At 44.4% G+C, this 18,081-nt stretch overlaps 1 long non-coding RNA gene across 2 annotated transcripts in view; it reads right to left on the reverse strand.

The window, feature by feature from the left end:
• The window catches only part of LOC102557230 (uncharacterized), a 30,518-nt gene that overhangs the window by 8,679 nt on the left and 3,758 nt on the right, over window positions 1-18,081 (reverse strand). The window contains exons 2-3 of one of the 2 annotated variants that reach the window (XR_015684021.1): window positions 2,776-3,020; window positions 2,578-2,667 (exon numbers count right to left, since the gene is read on the reverse strand). This is a non-coding gene — a long non-coding RNA (uncharacterized LOC102557230). The remainder of the gene's footprint in view (window positions 1-2,577; window positions 2,668-2,775; window positions 3,021-18,081) is intronic. The other variant, XR_015684022.1, reaches the window with a different exon arrangement.

Below are 18,081 nucleotides of genomic sequence, written 5' to 3' on the forward strand. Positions count from 1 at the left end.
CTGTAGTGTCTGTCTCAGTTCTGAGGATCCCTGAACCCTTTAATGGTGAGAGGGATCACAAAGAAGACAAAGATGAGAGGTGAAGAGCAAAGGTCTGGGATGAGGACATTTATTTTTATTTTTATTTTTTTTAGTCTTTATTAACCTGAGTATTTCTTATTTACATTTCGATTGTTATTCCGGGCCAACATCCCCCCTAACCCCTTCCCCTCCCCTTCTATCTGGGCTTCTCCTCCCTATTCTCCCCCCATTACCACCCTCCCCCCAACAGTCTAGTTCACTGGGGGTTCAGTCTTAGCAGGACCCAGGGCTTCCCCTTTCACTGGTGCTCTTACTAGGCTATTCATTGCTACCTATGAGGTCAGAGTCCAGGGTCAGTCCATGTATAGTCTTTAGGTAGTGGCTTAGTCCCTGGAAGCTCTGGTTGCTTGGCATTGTTGTACATATGGGGTCTCGAGCCCCTTCAAGCTCTTCCAGTTCTTTCTCTGATTCCTTCAACGGGGGTTCTATTCTCAGTTCAGTGGTTTGCTGCTGGCATTCGCCTATGTATTTGCTGTATTCTGGCTGTGTCTCTCAGGAGAGATCTACATCTGGTTCCTGTCGGCCTGCACGTCTTTGCTTCATCCATCTTGTCTAATTGGGTGGCTGTATATGTATGGGCCACATGTGGGGCAGGCTCTGAATGGGTGTTCCTTCTGTCTCTGTTTTAATCTTTGCCTCTCTATTCCCTGCCAAGGGTATTCTTGTTCCCCTTTTAAAGAAGGAGTGAAGCATTCACATTTTGATCATCCGTCTTGAGTTTCATGTGTTCTAGGCATCTAGGGTAATTCAAGCATTTGGGCTAATAGCCACTTATCAATGAGTGCATACCATGTGTGTTTTTCTGTGATTGGGTTACCTCACTCAGGATGATATTTTCCAGATCCATCCATTTGCCTACGAATTTCATCATTAAAGATGGCAGCTCACCCTGTTCATCACGATGGACACTGTGCTCGTTTGGTTGTGGAATCACTGTTTCCTCTAGATTGCAATAGTCCTTCCTCTCCTTGGGGAATTACAAAAGGTTCCCGAGGCTCATGAAAGTCAAAAGAAATGACAGGACTTGGACAGAGGCTCGAGAGGCTCAGAAGACAAAGGAGCAAGCAATTCTGAGGTTCCGCCTTATGCCCATCAGAAGGGCTAAGATAAAAACTCAAGGGAAGGCACGTGCTGGCAAGGATGTGGAACGAGGGGTACGCTGCGTCCGCCATTTCCGGTGGGATTGCAAACTTGTACAGCCATGTTGGAAATCAATTTGATGGTTTCCCCGAAAATTGTGACTAGTTCTACCTCAACACCCAGTTGTACCACTGCTAGACATATTCCCCAAAGATGCTCAAACACAGCACAAGGGCACTTGCTCAACTGTTTACAGCAGCTGCAGTCATAATATCCAGAGACTGGAAACAACCCAGATGTCCATCAACTGAAGAATGGGTAAAGAAATCATGGTACATTTGCACAAAGGAATATTACTCAGCTACTAAAAACAAAAACATCATGAAATTTGCAGGCAGATGGATGGAACCACGAAATATCCTGAACGAGGTAACCCAGACCCAGAAAGACACACATACTATGTACTCACTTTTAAGTAGACATTAGCCGTAGAGTACAGGATAACCACACTACAGTCCACAGACCCCAAAAATGTAAGTATTAAGTAGGGCCCAAGGGAGGATGCTTGAATCTCACTGAGTAGGGGAAATAAAATATACATCTGGGGTGGCTGGAGGAAGGGGTTGGGTGGGAGAGTAATGGGGGGGGGGATCAGGGGAGAATTTGGTGTGGAGAGGATGGCTGGGGGCAGGAGAACTGGGAGAGAGAATTGGAATCAGTGGAGGGAGGGTATCTCTGGGGGAAGCTGGAGATCTGGGACAGTAGAAGCTCCTGGGAGTCTACAGGAGTGACTTTGGCTGGGGCTTCTGGCAATGGGGGATATGGAGTGTGGAACAATACCTCCCGTGACTAGGCAGTTTAGTCAAAGAAGGGATGGGGACACCACATCCAGCCACAGTACCTTTGACCCATAATTTTTTCCTGCCTGTAAGAGTTTGTGAAGGGGTAAAGATGGAGGAGAAAATGAGAGAATGGCCAACCAATAATTGGCCTCATTTGAGTCCCATGCAATGGGAGGGAACCTGCCTATGATACTATTAATAATATTCTGCCATGCTTACAGACAGGAGGCTAGCATAACAGTCATCTGGGTGGCTTCACCTAGCAGCTGATGGGGACTGATACAGAGACCCACAGTCAAGCATTGGGCAAAACTCAGGAGTCTTGGGAAGCGGGGTGGGATTGAAGAAGCTGGAGAGGTTCAGGACACCATAGGAATACATACAGAACCAACTGACCTGGGCACATGGGGACTCACAGAGACCAAACCACCAACCGGAAAGCATGCATAGAACATACCTCATTCCCCTACACACATGTAATAGATGTACAACTTGGTCTTCATGTGAGACCTCTAACAGCAGGAGCTGGGCTGTCTCTGATTCTGTTGCCTGCCTTTGGATACCTTTCCCTTACCTGAAATGTCTTGTCTAGCCTCAATGGGAAAAGATGAATCCAGTCCTATATGCCCAGGCGGGTTGATGTCCACAGAAGGTCTCTGCATCTCTTGGGGGAAAAGGAAGGGCATATAGGGGGAGAGGAGGGGAGAGTTGAGGGACTGGGATGATCATCAATGCCACTTTGGCTTTATCTTCAGGATATGCTAATACTTACCAGAAGCAATGGATGATAGCTTAGCAAGTTGACTGCAGAAGTCATTTTAATTTTCTTCCTCATTGAGGCAGGTCCCAGTACTAAAATGTTTATGACCACACAGTTGGGGACCACATAATTCAGTATCTCTTTCAACCGAACGTAACCATAGAACTGTTAGTCAATACCATGTGAACAAGGGAGTGCCTGCAACTGCATGGCTTGTCCATCTGGAAACTTTGAACACAATAGATACAAAAGAACGTCTGTTGGGAAAAAGAAAGAAAGACAAAAGGTTAATAGTAAGAAGGAGAGAGAGGGAGGAGGAAAAGGAGGAGAGGAGGAAGAAGAGGAGGAGGAGGAGGAGAAGGAGAAGAGGGAGAAGAAGAAGAGGAAGAAGAAGAGGAAGAAGGAGGAAGAAGGAGGAAGGCGGAGGAGGAGGAGGAGGAGGAGGAAGAAGAAGAAGAAGGAGGAGGAGGAGGAGGAGGAGGAGGAGGAGGAGAAGGAGAAGGAGAAGGAGAAGGAGAAGGAGAAGGAGAAGGAGAAGGAGAGGAGAAGGGGAAGGGGAAGGGGAAGGGGAAGGGGAAGGGGAAGAGGAAGAAGAAAAGAAGAAGAAGAAGAAGAAGAAGAAGAAGAAGAAGAAGAAGAAGAAGAAGAAGAAGAAGAAGAAGAAGAAGAAGAAGAAGAAGAAGAAGAAGAAGAAGAATGGGATTTTCTCAGGGAGGGAGACTTCAGTGAGGCAGGTTTCATGCCAGTGGGCTTTTGGGAGACATAGCTTCCTGCTGTGTATTTTCTCAGAGCAAATCTCTCACATAGGTTCCTCTAGGTAACACTAATAAGCTCATTGCTTCACTGAACTGGGTGTTGGTGAAATCATTCCTTCAGTCTTTGGTTCCCTCGCCGTCTGGGGTGAACAGTTATCGATCATGCTGTCCCTAGGAAACATCCTACACAGTGGTGGGGTGTGACTGTCATTCAAGTATACATCTTTAGGCTATGAAATTCTGGAAGCGAATTCTTTTATTCTTGTATAGTGTTTGTCTAAAGTAGTGACCTCCAATACATTTTTATATCTTTATGCGACGGACGTTGACAATACTTCCCCTGCCCTCTGCCACACTCTTTCGTCTGTCCCTCCTCCTGCTGATATTCCCCCTGAAAGTCTTTTTTTCCTTGTCATGTATATATTTTTTAAATGTAGGTTCCTCACATGAGAGAAAATGTATGGCATTGTCTTTCTGAGTTTGGTTTAAATTGCTTAATGTCTTGATGACCAATCAAATCCTTGTTTTTCTTTTGGAAAACAACATCCCTTCGTATTCTCTGTGGCTGAACTCCATTGATTCATTCATCCACAGGGCACTATAAGCTAACATCATAGTTTGGTACTGTGTACAGTTTCACATGAGTGCGGATGTCTCTAGGGTGTGGGGGTTTCTTTGGGGAGGGGGTGGCATATACCCAGGAGTCATATGATATCTTCTGGTCTTCCTTTCCATTTCTTTGCAGGAGAGTGACCTTGAGGAGGCTAAGTTTAATTGAGATTTGAATACAGCTAGGTCTAGCTTGGCCATTTCTCTTGGATTCCTTATTTCTAAGTGTTCCTGTAGCTGAAATTTATTACTGCTTTTAATCTATGGGTTGAAATTGTCTTCAGCATTGGGGTTTAGTTAATGCTAATGCGACATGTTGCAGAAGAAAACACCATTGCTCATGTACCTGGTGACTTCTAAAATACAGATATTTCCACAATGTGTATTTACAGCAGTGAAATAGCTATTTTAAATGTCTAGAGTTTTGCATTTTCCCTTCTCATTTTGATTAACCCAAAAAGAAAGTTCAGATATTCTTCGGCGTCATATTGAAACGGCGGTTCTGGTACTCTCCTTCGTAAGCATTATGTAATAATGGATAATCATGGACCAATATTTTGTACATCACAGTTTTCTCTGATGCCCTTCTGTGTTCTTCCCACCATTGAAACACTGGGTCTTTTTTAATGATCATTATTTGTCGTTCTTTTCTTTCTGTGTGGAGCTATCTTGTCTTGTCTCCTTCACAGTGGTGAATTTATCTCCTATTTTTATTGTTATCCCAATGTTATTTTTTCTTATCCTTTGTCCCTGAAATGAATAATTCTTCCCTGAAGCTCCCATGAAAGTGGGCTTGGATGTTTGTTTTCCACACTGACCTTCATAAAATTCTCACTTCTTGAAATTAAATTTCTCTTTTCTACCCTTTTTACTCTCGGGTAATATTTCCTCACTTTGCTTCTCCTGCTCCCCAAAAGAGTGACTTTTGTATATCCCCCACCTCATGCTCTTGCTAAAACTAAGGCAGTTGACCTAGTGTTGGAAGACACAGCCCTGCCTCTTTTCCTGTGTCTTATCATGTGACTTACACAAGGAGTTAATTGCCTAGAATGTTATTGGTTAAGCTATTTCTTCTTCTATGACTATCTGAAGTACTTATAATTTAATTAACATACTTTAATTGAGAATATCTCCTTTGCTGTGGTTCCCAGACTTGTCATTGCTAACTAGTTTGTGGCAATTGGAATCATTTCTTTGCTCTGTAGTTGGCCTCTATATCTAGATAAATACCACCCCCCAAGAATTCATTCTAGAATGAATCTGTCCCCACGAAAGGCACACACAGTGGTGAGGTATAATTCTGAGTAAGTGCATGTTTGGGGTTTATAAAGGCTGTCTAAAGAGGAACTAAGCTAACTTTTAATGACTTCCTGGAAAACTGCAAATGCATTTCCATTTTTTTTTCTGCTTGTATGACAATTACAGGTCATGAAAACTCTTCTACATTGTTCAGGACATGGGGGCATACTGTACATAATTGTAAAGATCTGAGCTAATTCTTCTGAGATTAATAAGTTAGTGACCGTCCTGGGTGCATTTTCTAATACTGTGATAAGGCACCCTGGCAAAAGCAACATAAGGAAATGTTTATTTTGGCTTACACTTGGAAGTATAGTATACCATGACAAAGAAGTCACAGAAGCAGAAGCCTCAAGCATCTTGTCACATGGGATCCACAGCCAGGAAGAACAGAGCAGTTGTTTCTCTGCCTTAGCTCAATCCTACTTTTTTTTATTTAGCCCAGCATTACAGCCTAGGGAATGGTGCCACCAATGGTGGACAGATTTTACCACCTCTTACAGGACATCAGCAGCAGGAGAACGAAAGTCCCTTTTCATGTGGAAATGCAAGCTGAGTTCCAGAGTTAATAACAGACTTCAGAAGCCAGAGGTGACTGAGTGCTAATGGGAAGTTCATAGCCTACCCCAAGGACCTAGTCTTTGACACTAATGCAGTTTTCAGTTCTCAGTTGGATCTCTCATTACTGTGAAGGGTTTTCTGTGTGTTGTTGGGTATTGAGTGGCACAGAGGGCCACTCCTGTAAATCCTAGTTGTATTCTTGACCCTAAAGGATGGTAACTAAAGTGTGCAGACATTGGTAGATGTTCCTTCCAACCAAGATGACCTCAACCCTGATGGTTAAGCATGTGGCTTGAAAGGGTAGGAGAGAAAAGGGGTAGAAAGCTGGAGACAGAGAGTGGATGATACCATTGCCCTAAAATAATTCCATCCTGGATGTGGCCGTGCGTGCCTACAATGGCAGCACTCAGAAGGCTGAAGCAGAAAGATGATGAATGCCAGGCCCTCCAGTGGCTGGTTTCTGTGTCTGCTGTCTTCACATCCATCAAACAATTCAACCCCCAGGCTGTCACGAGCCCTCCTGTGTGAGCAACACCAGATAGCACAGCTCGTGACTCTGGAAAGCAGCGTTGCTCAGATGTGTAGAGTTGGGGGTTGTACTCAGTTCATATGCTCCCACTTTCCAGTATGTGATCGCATGCAAGTCACCTGGGAGCATCTTGGAACAACTGTTCCCCTCAGCACAAGATGGAGACACTACTAGCAGTACCGTTTACAAAGGTTGGTATCGTTAAACTGATAGATTAGACTGACTGGACGCAGGCTTCTGGGCATGCCTAGGAGCGATCATCCAGATTAGGGCCTCTGAAGTAAGGGGGCTTCCTCGACTATGCATGGCACCGTTCCAAGGGTTGGTGTTCTGGAGTGAGTAAAAGAGACAGGTGAGCTGCCTCTGTTCTGTGTAATACAGAAACAGGACGAATAACTAATGTGGCATCTGAGTTTTGATGTGATAGAATGACTCTTAACTAGTCCCGAGGGTTCCATGTTCCTGAGGGCTTGTTTGGCTTGCTGTTGTTGAATAGTGTGAAAGCCTTAAGAGTTGGCATCTAACTGGGAATCCTTAGGTCACAGATCAATCTTGAGGGTATATGTGACCTTGACCTATCCTCCCTTCCTCTTCTCCCTTCCTCCCCACGGGCAGTGTTGATCAACCCTATGCTGCAGCCCTCAAGTTCTTCCCCGGGACTCAAGCAATCGGAGTCAGTTCATTACGGACTTTATATTAGCTTTCTTCTTCTTCTTCTTCTTCTTCTTCTTCTTCTTCTTCTTCTTCTTCTTCTTCTTCTTCTTCTTCATTTCAGTAACAAAATGCCCAACAGAAATAGTTTAAAGAAGAAAGATTGATTTGGCACTCGGTAGCAGAAGGCTCCGTTTATCATCGTCTGGCTTCAAGTATTTGGCTGTGGTGCCAGGTCTGTAAAGGAAACTGAGAAAATGCTTCAGGAGTTGGCGGGCATGAGGCAGGGGAGAGAGGGATAGACACAAAAGTCAGGACAAGGTATAGCTTCCGATGATGTATCCCATGACCTACCATCTACATGGAGGCCCTGTTCCTAACCCAATTCCATTTCCAGACAATTCATAATTTCCCAATATTATGAGTCCATCAAAGGGTCAATCAGTTCCTTAGATGAGAGAACTCATGAGATCTGTCATGCCCAGAAGATGTGCTTTAGTGATCCCCCAGGCAGTTTCACCAAGAGCTGACAAAAGTAGTCATCCCACAGCGGTAAAGATGCTCGCTTCCAAGCCTTACAACCTGAGTTCAAGTCCCCAAACCTGAATGTCAGTAGGAAAAAACCCAAAAATCATTATCTGACCTCCATGTGCATACAAGGGCACACATGTGCGTATATACACCATATATGCAAATAGAATAAATAAATGTTCATTTCGTAACTTGGAAAAATGTTTAATAGAACAAATAATCACCTCAGACCAGCAGTTCTCACGCTGTGGGTCTCATAGCAGATATCCTACATATCAGATGTTTATATTATGGTTCATAAGAATATCAAACTGACAGTTAGGAAGTAGCAGTGAAATTTTGTGCTGGGGGCATTACCACAACATGAGGAAAGGTCTCAGGATTAGGAAGGTTGAGAACCGTGCTGTACACAGACATGTTAGAAACTTCAAGTCAAAGGACACCTTCCTTTTTGGAACTGAAAATTATCTAACGTGATTGCCAAGACCAAAGGATTAGCACACATCACTGTACATTTACCCCGAACTTCTTTTGTGCCTGGAAAAGCAAACACCATGAGTGGCAGACCCTTGGATTGACACTGTCAAGCATCCTGTGACAGAAACAGAAGAGCACAACCTATAGTGTAGCTAGGAGTGGCAGTATACGGCAGCAGTTGGGAGGTGGAGGCAAGAGGAGTGTATATTTGAGGCCAGCCTGCTGGGCTTCCTGGAAAGACAGGTCTGACAAAATGTGTGATATGAAGTGATGGTGCCTTAGGAATGAGTGGTTTTGAGGACACACTGGTGACACCGTGAAGTCATTCCACACAGTTGTATTTGGAAACTTCTGGGACTGCTGTATAAATTTTTTCATAGTCAAAAACCAAAGTTGGGACTGGGGCTGGGGATGTAGCTCAGTTGGTCGAATTCTTGCCTGGTCTGCACAAAGCCTTGACTTTGGAATCCAGAGCTCCACACACTGGGTGGGGTTGTACTCACGCTTCCAGTACTCTGGAGAGCGGAGGCAGAATTCAAAATTCATCCTTAGCAATGTAATGAGCTCAAGGCTAGTCTTGGCTCCGTGACACCCTGTCTCACAAAAGCCAAGGCACAAATACATAAAATGATGGAGACCCAGTTGTGATTTCCTAGGGAGTCCAAGGGAGCTACTGTCTACTCAGTGGTAGACAGTACCTACATTTCAATGTCTCAAGCATGTCCTTTCTGTCTATAGCTGGCCTGGACCCTGTATTCCCATATCACTCAGGGACAAGTGTGCAACACAGGAAAGAACAGGCAGACTCAGAGGGCAACATGAGTCTTAGTGTCTTCAGTAGATACTGAGACTGATTTATTCTCTTGGAGGGACAAGTCACCTATTGAAATCTGGGTCTATATTTCTGGACATCAGGTGGGAAGTCTCAGACAGTGAGAATAGCTCAGAACTCATCTAGTGTACCTTAGAGAGGAGCTGAAGACAGGAAGTGCTGGTGGGCCCAGCGGAGATCCAGCCTGTATCACGCAACGTTGAGGGGTATCTTTGTGCTGCTGGATAGAATGTGCAGTCTCACCAGATAGAGCACCACTGTCGGCACACTCTGGCTTGACGGCATCAGGTCCCACAAGGTGTGTGGACCATCAGTACTTTAAAGCGGAGACAGCAGGCCCACACAGGGGGATCTGGCTTCTTAAATGTTTGGTGTTAAGGATAATGCAGAGGCAGAGAAAATCTGAGATGCAGGTGGAGAGCCTGTGATCCACACTAGCTGTACCCCCACCCCCACCCCATTTCTTAGACCCTATGAGTAGTGCATGGATGAGGACCTGTCACACTGTGTCAAAAGAAATGTCACCCTCACCTCAGAGTGGAAGGTTTTAGAGCTAAGGAAAGCACATGGGACACAATATACATATCAGGGCTGGCATTAAATCAAAGCTATTAAAGGAAGTCTAGCAGAATGGGCTGGTCTGAACGCTGTCAGTCTCTCTGGGTTCCCTGCCAGGCATGGAAAACCTATCAGTTGTGGTGAAGAATTCATCTGTTGATCTTAGAGCATCTGCCAAGCTGTCCCTGGTACATGACAGCTGGGAGAAATTTCCTTTTCAAATGCAGATGCTCAACTGATTGGCTAGGGGTTGTCGGGGATAGGGTAAGAGATGAAGATGTGCTGATGGGTGACAGGAGAGGCGAAGCAGCTGGGGTGAATCTGATGAAGAAAATCAAGAGAACTCTAAGTGTCTCCTAAAGCCGTCCCTGCAAGTTTCAGATAAGCCACTTGTCACAAGTCATTTCTTACTGGACCCCTATTGGCTATGACAGCTTTACACTGGACAGAAAACCAAGCACCCAAACTGGATTTTCACCTTTATGGTTTTGAAACAAAGTGTTGGCTGGCTTAGCTCAGATAAAGCTAGAGACACTCCCCCACCCCCTACTCCCCAACGTTAAATCTCGAGTGCTTTCCTCTTACTGGCATTACCCTTGAGTACTTTTTTGTCACTGTGCCCTTTAAAGCCAGCTCTGTGGAGAAGCCTAAGCAAGTGGAGCCGGAGGGCAGATGTGGCGGGTCAGGAGGCAGCCGACTTGCAATTATATGATTATTCCTCTATAGAGCTGTGCAGTGGTGACAGACACCTTTAATTCCAGCATTGAGGAAAAGGCAGGTGGAAACAAAAAACAAAGAAACAAAGCCATGCAGGCAGAGGATATCCTCATCCTCCCTGCTAAGTAAATCCCACCATTCAACTTTATATGAAAATGGAAAGTATTTCTAAATTTTTAACAGACAACACTACCAAACTACATTATCTCTTTATTTTTTGAAATAGCACTTTTTTATTATTATTTTTTCCCTTTCAGACAAAAACCTGGGTCCAGAGAGATGGCCCAGTGGTTCAGAGTATGCATGTAGTGCTCTTGCAGAGGACTGGAGTTGTTTCCAGAACCCAAGTCAGCCAGCTCACAACTGTCTATAGCCTCAGCTGCAGGGGGATCTAATGCCCTCTTCTGGCCTCTATGGAAATTGCACTCATGTGCACACACCCACACACAGATATACAGGTATATATGTAACTGAAACAAAAATAACTTTAAAAGAGCTATATTGCCTTTATGCTTTGGAATTATCTGTCTAGTGTATGTCTGTGTAGCTATCTAGCTTTAGAGAGAGAAGTCAATTTACAAACCAGGTACATAGTGTGTGCTACATTATATTAGTGTTTGGGCAACATAGCTGCTTTATATTTAATTTACATGTTTGTGATTTTATTTTCTTCATCATTTTAAATGATTATCTTCTCTGGACTGGTACGCAATTGGCCTGTTTTGTTAGACCTTAAATACTAATGCAATAGAAATGTCTGTGTGTCTTTTGCTACCACCATTGTGTTCCTTGATGAGAAATTCCTGATCTGGAACAGTTGGATCTGAGGGAACTTGGAAGTTACTAATACTGTCTCAATTACATTTCTGTCGCTGTGATAAGATATCCTGACAAGAAGCCACTTAGGAAAGGAAGGATGTTTTAGCCCAGAGTGCTGTGCTACAGTTCATCATTGAGGGAAAGTCTAGATGCGCTTCAAACAGCTAACAATATCCTGTGCATAGTTAAGAGCAGAGAGAAAATAATGCATGCTTGCTTGCTTGCTTGATTTTGCTCACCTACCTAGGGAATGGTGCCACCCACAGTGAGCAGTCTCCTCCCATATCAATTGATCAAGGTAATTCCCCATGGACTTCCTTCAGTCTAACCCAGTGTAAAATTGTTCCTCATTGAGACTACTCCTGGGTGATTCTAGGTTGTGTCATGTTTACAAATTTAACCATCACAAACTTCTAACGGCAAATGAGCCTGTGGAGAGACTGCCCTGTCTTAGATATCCATCAGTAGTTCATGAAGCTACCTGTTTTATTTGAGATTCTGAAATTTCCTCCTCACAACAAAGGACAAACAATCAAAGCAAACAAAAGAAATATGTTAAGCAACACACACACACACACACACACACACACACACACACACACACACCAACAGTTTATTACTTATTTCCTGTGGTGTCTAATGACATTGCAGTTTGAAATTATCCAGGAAAGGATGAAATATTGACGCGGTGACAAAGCAAAATAAAAACATACAACGTGAACCCAAAGGTTTCATTAGAGGAGAAAAGAAGGTATTAGAAGAAAAGGAATATCTCTGGGTCAGGTCTTTCTTTCAGATTCTTTCCCAAGGCCATGATTGAGGAATTGGGAAGGATATGGTTTTGTCCTTGGGATCTGGAGAAGCATTAATTCCAATTCCAGTCACATTGTTGGATGGACTCAGCTGAAGCATTTGTAACACTGAGGGCTTCGTTCCAGTTCCTCACTGGCTTAGCCAGGAGCTGTTCTAGGAATCTGGAGGCTGCCCGAGTTGCTTGCCTCACAGCTCGCTATTTCTCTTTGCAAAGTCAAAGCCAGGCAGCTTCTCAACATCTGGCGTTCTCTTCTGCCTCATCTCCTGTTTGCTCTTCAACTCTGTGTGGCCGTCCGCTCGCTCCACCCTGTAAGGCTCATGTGATTATGCTGGACCCATGATGATGACTGGGACTGTTCTCACGAAATCCAGGAGTGGGAGGCCGGCTCTCATCTGGGCAATGCATATGGAGTACTGCTGTGTGTCTCCTGAGCAGTTTCGTAAAGGACACGGGCCCTAAGTGTCGCAGGCTACTTGGTAATTTCCAAAATATCAAATCTGGGCCATTGAGATGGCTCTGTGGGTAAAAGCACTTTACTATACAGATCCGATGGTTCCAGCTCAAGGCCCAGAAGCCACACAAAGGAACAGATGTGACGGCACACACTTTCAGTCCCAGCATTGCTGCAGTGAGGTGGGAGACGAGACAATAGAATCTTCTGGAAGCTCCCAGGCCAATTAGCTTGAGTCATGTAGAATGGGAGAAACTGTAGGAGAGACCCTGTGGCAATAGAGTGGGAGGAGAAAATAGACACCAAATGCTGTTCTTTGATCTCCACAGATGTGCCGAGGAGTGAGAATAATCTCTCTCCTCCCTCCTTCCCCCTCCTCCTCTCCTCCCTCCCTCTGTCTCACTGCCTCACACCTATAACTAATAAATGATATTGCTAAGTTAAAGCCCCGCTGTCTCTAAGTTTGGTGGGGGATGAGGTGCCCCGAGTCTTAAGAACATTTCTTTTTCTGCAAAGGGTGTGGAAAAACAAAATTAGGAAACAGTTTTATTCTGACCACTAAAAAATATAAGTATCGAGCTCCTGCTGTGTGTCAAACTCTGTTCCAGGGCCTAGAGAAATTTAAGAAAAGCTCCTATCATAAACGTTATATTAACGTGGGGAGAAGCGATGGGTACCGAGAGCAACGAATAAATGGATGCATTTATATTACATGGGGCCATGCATATTATAAGTCAGAAAATGAATCCAAGGATCTGAGCTATAATTTTAAATGAAATGGGCAGCAGAGGCTTTATTGAGAATAGGAAAATTTGAACGGGAACATGAGAGAGAGGGAAGGGCTGAATACATTGGGGAAAGAAGATGCAGATAGAGCTCCCTTTAACTTTAACCTATAGCCACTCAGGATTCGGCCATTAGAAGCCATAGGGGCTTTTAAACAGCAGTGAGGAATACCACGAAAAGTTAGTGTTCCTTATGAGATGAGGAAATAAACTCCTTTATACTCGTCGACATGTGTATTCAAACATGCTTCGTTCTCCAAGAACTGACAACGGAAGTTATTCACAACTCTGCTCTGTTCACCCACTTATTCCACCATCCAGCTGCTCTTGTAGCTTCCTGAGGAACCTCGTGGTGGAACTCATGCCCCAGCGTAGCAGGGTTTAAAAGCTAAGCAGCAAGGAAGCAAACACTAATAGCTTGCTTCCCATTGGTGGAAAGCCGACGACCACTTCCTGTTGCAGAAGTGGGTAGCTTCCTGTGTGGACGCGTTTATTTGGTTTGTATCTGTTTCACTGAGGAGGTGAAGTGGAATAGGAACACAGAGACACAGAAGAAGATACAATCTGGTTTTAGTAGAATTTGCAATTTCCATATTTGAGAAATATCTGAATAAAGAGGCTTGTGAGAAGTCACTTTAAAGCAACATTGTGAGGAGAATATTCTGCATTTCTACCCCGAGAGCGAGCTCTTGGCTAACACCATGATTCCACAGTGCTCGCTCCCTATTTTCTCTGCAGGCAATCCACGGTTGTGGGGAGGATTCAGGTCTGTACTGTAACCACTGGGCATGCGAGGTTAGGGTGGGGAGGTAGGAAGGCAAATCATCCACTTACAAATATCAGTTAGGCTCTTTACAGATAGACATCCATTCGTCTGTTCAAGGAGGAAGACACTGTCCTTAGTGACAACACACACACACTACACCCACAAAAAACACACATACACACACACACATACCATACACATATCACATGCACACAAATACACATAAGTCATAGATAGGATGTTATTTTAATTTATATATATTTATTTTTCTCCTGTACTGTACAAGCACATGTAAAACGTGCTGACACGTTGTGTGTTTCCTGTCAGACTCTAAAGCAATCTGCCCACTATAGCTTTTGCTGTCAGTCCTGTTTCACTAGCTCACAGTCCAAGATGGCCCACTGAGCTCTGATCAGAGTGTGCGCAGTCGTGTTAGCAAGAACCGTAGTCAGCAGTTCAGACTTCCTTGGGCCATTTCAGGCATCCACCTAGCTTCCCCTCCCATTCACCTTCTCTGGACAGTGACATGGATTTCAAGCCTATGCTTCCAGAGACCGTAGTGACTGTTTGCAAATCTAGGTGGTTATGAAGAAAGGTGAGCAGGACACTGGCCTCTGGGAGTGGGACTCAGTCAAGTCTCTCAAATGTTGATGCTGTTGTGATATATGAAGCTTGCAGGACACTGAGTTAAGGAAGCTAGTTTGTGTAAACAATGGGATTTTTGCCGTGACTAGTCCATCATGAAGATGTGTCCCTGATTGTAGAATGCAAGCAAAACCCTAGGCTCAGAGGATTAAACAACGTCCTCTGTTTGAAAATGCTTCACATGTGTGGCCTCAGTTCCTTACTTAAGAATAACATGTGTCCTATGCAGCTCCAGGGGAGAGCATTAAGATGTACTCTTGCATGATGCTTTGAATAGGCTCCCATATTTGAGCACTTGGTCCCCAAGTGGTGGAATTTTGGGGGAGGTTACTGACCCTTTAGGAGGTGGAACTTGCTGGAGAAAGGAAGAAATTGAAGGAAGACTTTTGAGAACCTTGCTCCACATCTGTCTGTGTCTGTGTCTGTGTCTGTGTCTGTGTCTGTGTCTGTGTCTGACCCTCCCCCACTCCCTCTCTTCCTCCCTCCCCCTCCCTCCCTCCCTCCCTCCCTCCCTCTTTCCCTCCCCTGTGTGGCCCTGCAGTTTCCTGCCTTCCCCACCATGATGGACTCTCTCGTCTCTGGCAGTAAAAAAAAAATCCATTTCTCTCTTGAGTTGCTGGGGCCATGGTATTTTATCATAGCAACAGAAGACTAACTTATGCATTTTTGACTTTTCAACTCTGCCAAATGCACCTGTTTCCTATCCATCTTTTTGTTTTTTATCTTTGGTTGTAATAAACTTTAACGATAGGTAAAGCAATTTCTGAGTCCCGTGGACAGCCACAGACATAATATGCATTTCCGTTTATGGACCTTGCTAACAATTTACAGAGTTATCACTCTTATTATATAAACTGTTATGTAGATGAGAATCTGAGAACTTGGAGAATTAACACTTCTGTCTATTGTTCCAGTTTGCTTCCCTGATGCTGTGATAAACACCGAGAGTAAAATCAATTAAGGAGGGAAGGCTTTATTTAATTTTAAAAGTGACAGTCCATCAAAGGAAGCCAAGGCAGGGACTCAAAGAAGGAAACTTGAGGAGGGAACTTAAGTAAAGAAACTCTGCTTACTGGCTTGCTTCCCATGGGTTGCTGAGTTCCCTTTGTGTATACAGTACCTAGGATACAGACCAGGTCTTTCTGGCTAGGGAGGGCACCGCCCACGGTGGGCTGGGTTCCTCCTCCATCAATCAGCAGTTAAGAAATGCCTTGCAGACATGGCTACAAGCCAATCTGATCCAGGTGGTTCTTCTTCTCAGGTGACTCTAGGTTTGTGCCAAGATGATAGCTAAAGCTAACAATGACATCTACACCAAATTCAAGTGAGCTAAATAATTTTATGAAGCCTGGAACCTCACTGTTCTACTGGGAGACAAAGAGAGACTTGAGTGCATATTGTTCAGGTTTGACATGGCCAATCAATAGCAGATTACAGTGTTAGGTTGGGGTAGCTCCCAAGTGCTCTATTACTACTTACTGAGCTTGCACAGAGAATATTACTTTTGCCCACCAGAATGTGAGCAGAAATCGCAGTGTGCCATGCTGTGCAAACCGAAAGCAAACCTCTCAAAGCCTTCATGGGTCAAGAGTGATCGATTCGAATAACGAGAGGCCATTCGTTCCCACACACTTGTGTGCGCCCTCGTTATAAAGGTCTTCGAGGTGACAGAAGCACATCACGTAGCCTTATAAGATCCACATCAATCAGACGTAGAGTTATAGCATAATTGGAGAGCAGATGGAGACTATCCAGCACGTCATCGTCACCGCTGTGTTCCGTGAGCTATCATTAGGTAAATCTCAGTAGGAGTTTTGTAAAGAATGGCACAGTAGCACGGGCTGCTGAGGGCTCACCAGATCATCTCTTCAAACTCATTTTCTCTCGTGAGATGGGATGATATGTAAGAGAGACATCTTAGGATTCTTTTTAATCCTTTCATATTTGATGTGATCAAAAGACTGATTCATTCATACAGGGCTTTCTCTTCATCCGGTTCATTACACTTCCTTCGTTTCTTCTCTACGGTTTCTCAGTTTTACTGTGATCTTTGTTCTGCATGCTTTAAAACTTAATTCCAGGTTATATGGCCAAATTAAATACATTGATATTTTTAACAATGAAAGGGTTGCAGTTCTAGTGTAGTTGGCTCTGAAGGTGTGTGTGTGTGTGTGTGTGTGTGTGTGTGTGTGTGTGTGTGTGTGTTTCCTTGTTGAGTCAGGTTCCAACAGTGCAGCCCAGATCACCTTAAATTCACAAATACCCTGGTTCTACATCCCCAGGTCTGGACTTAAAAACATGGACCACAGCAACTACCTTGGGGTTCATCGCTAAAACCAGCATGTCCCACATCAGCTAGGAAAGATGTCATCTTTGGACTCGCACAGTCTCATTAGATCTTCACCATGAACCTTGTGTCTGAGGCAGCAGACTGCTTATTGATGTATGCCACAGTGACCTAATAATTGAAATCAAAATAATGGCTCCCTGTTCCTCAGCACAGGGGTTTGTCGGCCATCATTCAACACTGAACATCGAAAGACGTTTATTAGTTCAATTTCAAGTTCCAAGTTTTATCCTCAGAGTAGTTTACAGTGAGTATGTCTTTCTAGTTATCATGAATACTTTTAAGATATGTGGGTCCGTGTAAGCCAGTGCTCTTGGGAGCTGTTCTCAGCTACGGTTCTCCTTGTTTTTTGAGACAGAGTCGCTCTCTTGGACCTGCGGTCTCTGAATCAGCTAGGCTGGCCGGAAAGCCCCAGGGGACTTCCTGTCTAACTCCTTAGTGCTGGGATTACAAACCCTCACTCCTGGCTCTTTATGTGGATTCTGACTTCAAGCTGAGGCGCTCATGCTTCCGTGACAAGCACTTCCCCTACTCTGTTCAGCCCTCATGATCATTGTGAAGGCGACCAGACGCACATGAGGTCTCCTGTACCATGGGCACACAGCTAGCACTTTCCTTCCTCCAACAAGCTCTTCAATGAGATATTTACTAGTGAGCTTCAACAGGCTGACTCACCCAGCAAATTAATAATCAGCAAGGGAGAGAACCAAAGCACTAGTGATTTTCATGCAAATGACAAACCTGAAACAAAAACTCTGGAGAGAGCCAATCAGAGAATGCCAAGAGAAGCCACCAGGGCTTTCTTCCTCAGACCTCACAAATGTGCTTATCCGCTACTCCTACCCTTCCCTTTAAGAGGCTTGACATTTTCCCAGGTTGTAAGTAATTTGGCTAATAAAGCTGTAGGAAAATTGAACTTGTCAGTATGTTAAATGTAATTAATAACAACAGAGTCTGATTAATGCTGCCCGTATGTGCTCAGATGTGGGCCATCCACCGGAACATGGGTGACCTGCCAGGAGAAACATCCCTGGGGAAAACTCTTCCCTAGAAACAAGGAGCTACCGGGAGAGTGAAATGCTCCCCTATCCATGCTGGAATTGTGACTGAACTATTCCTTTTAGAAAGGATGGTGGCAAACCTTGCAGCCTAAGATGTGTGCATCCAAGCAG

This window comes from Rattus norvegicus, chromosome 3 (assembly GCF_021556685.1).
Source record: "Rattus norvegicus strain SHRSP/BbbUtx chromosome 3, alternate assembly SHRSP_T2T, whole genome shotgun sequence".
NCBI lineage: Eukaryota > Metazoa > Chordata > Mammalia > Rodentia > Muridae > Rattus > Rattus norvegicus.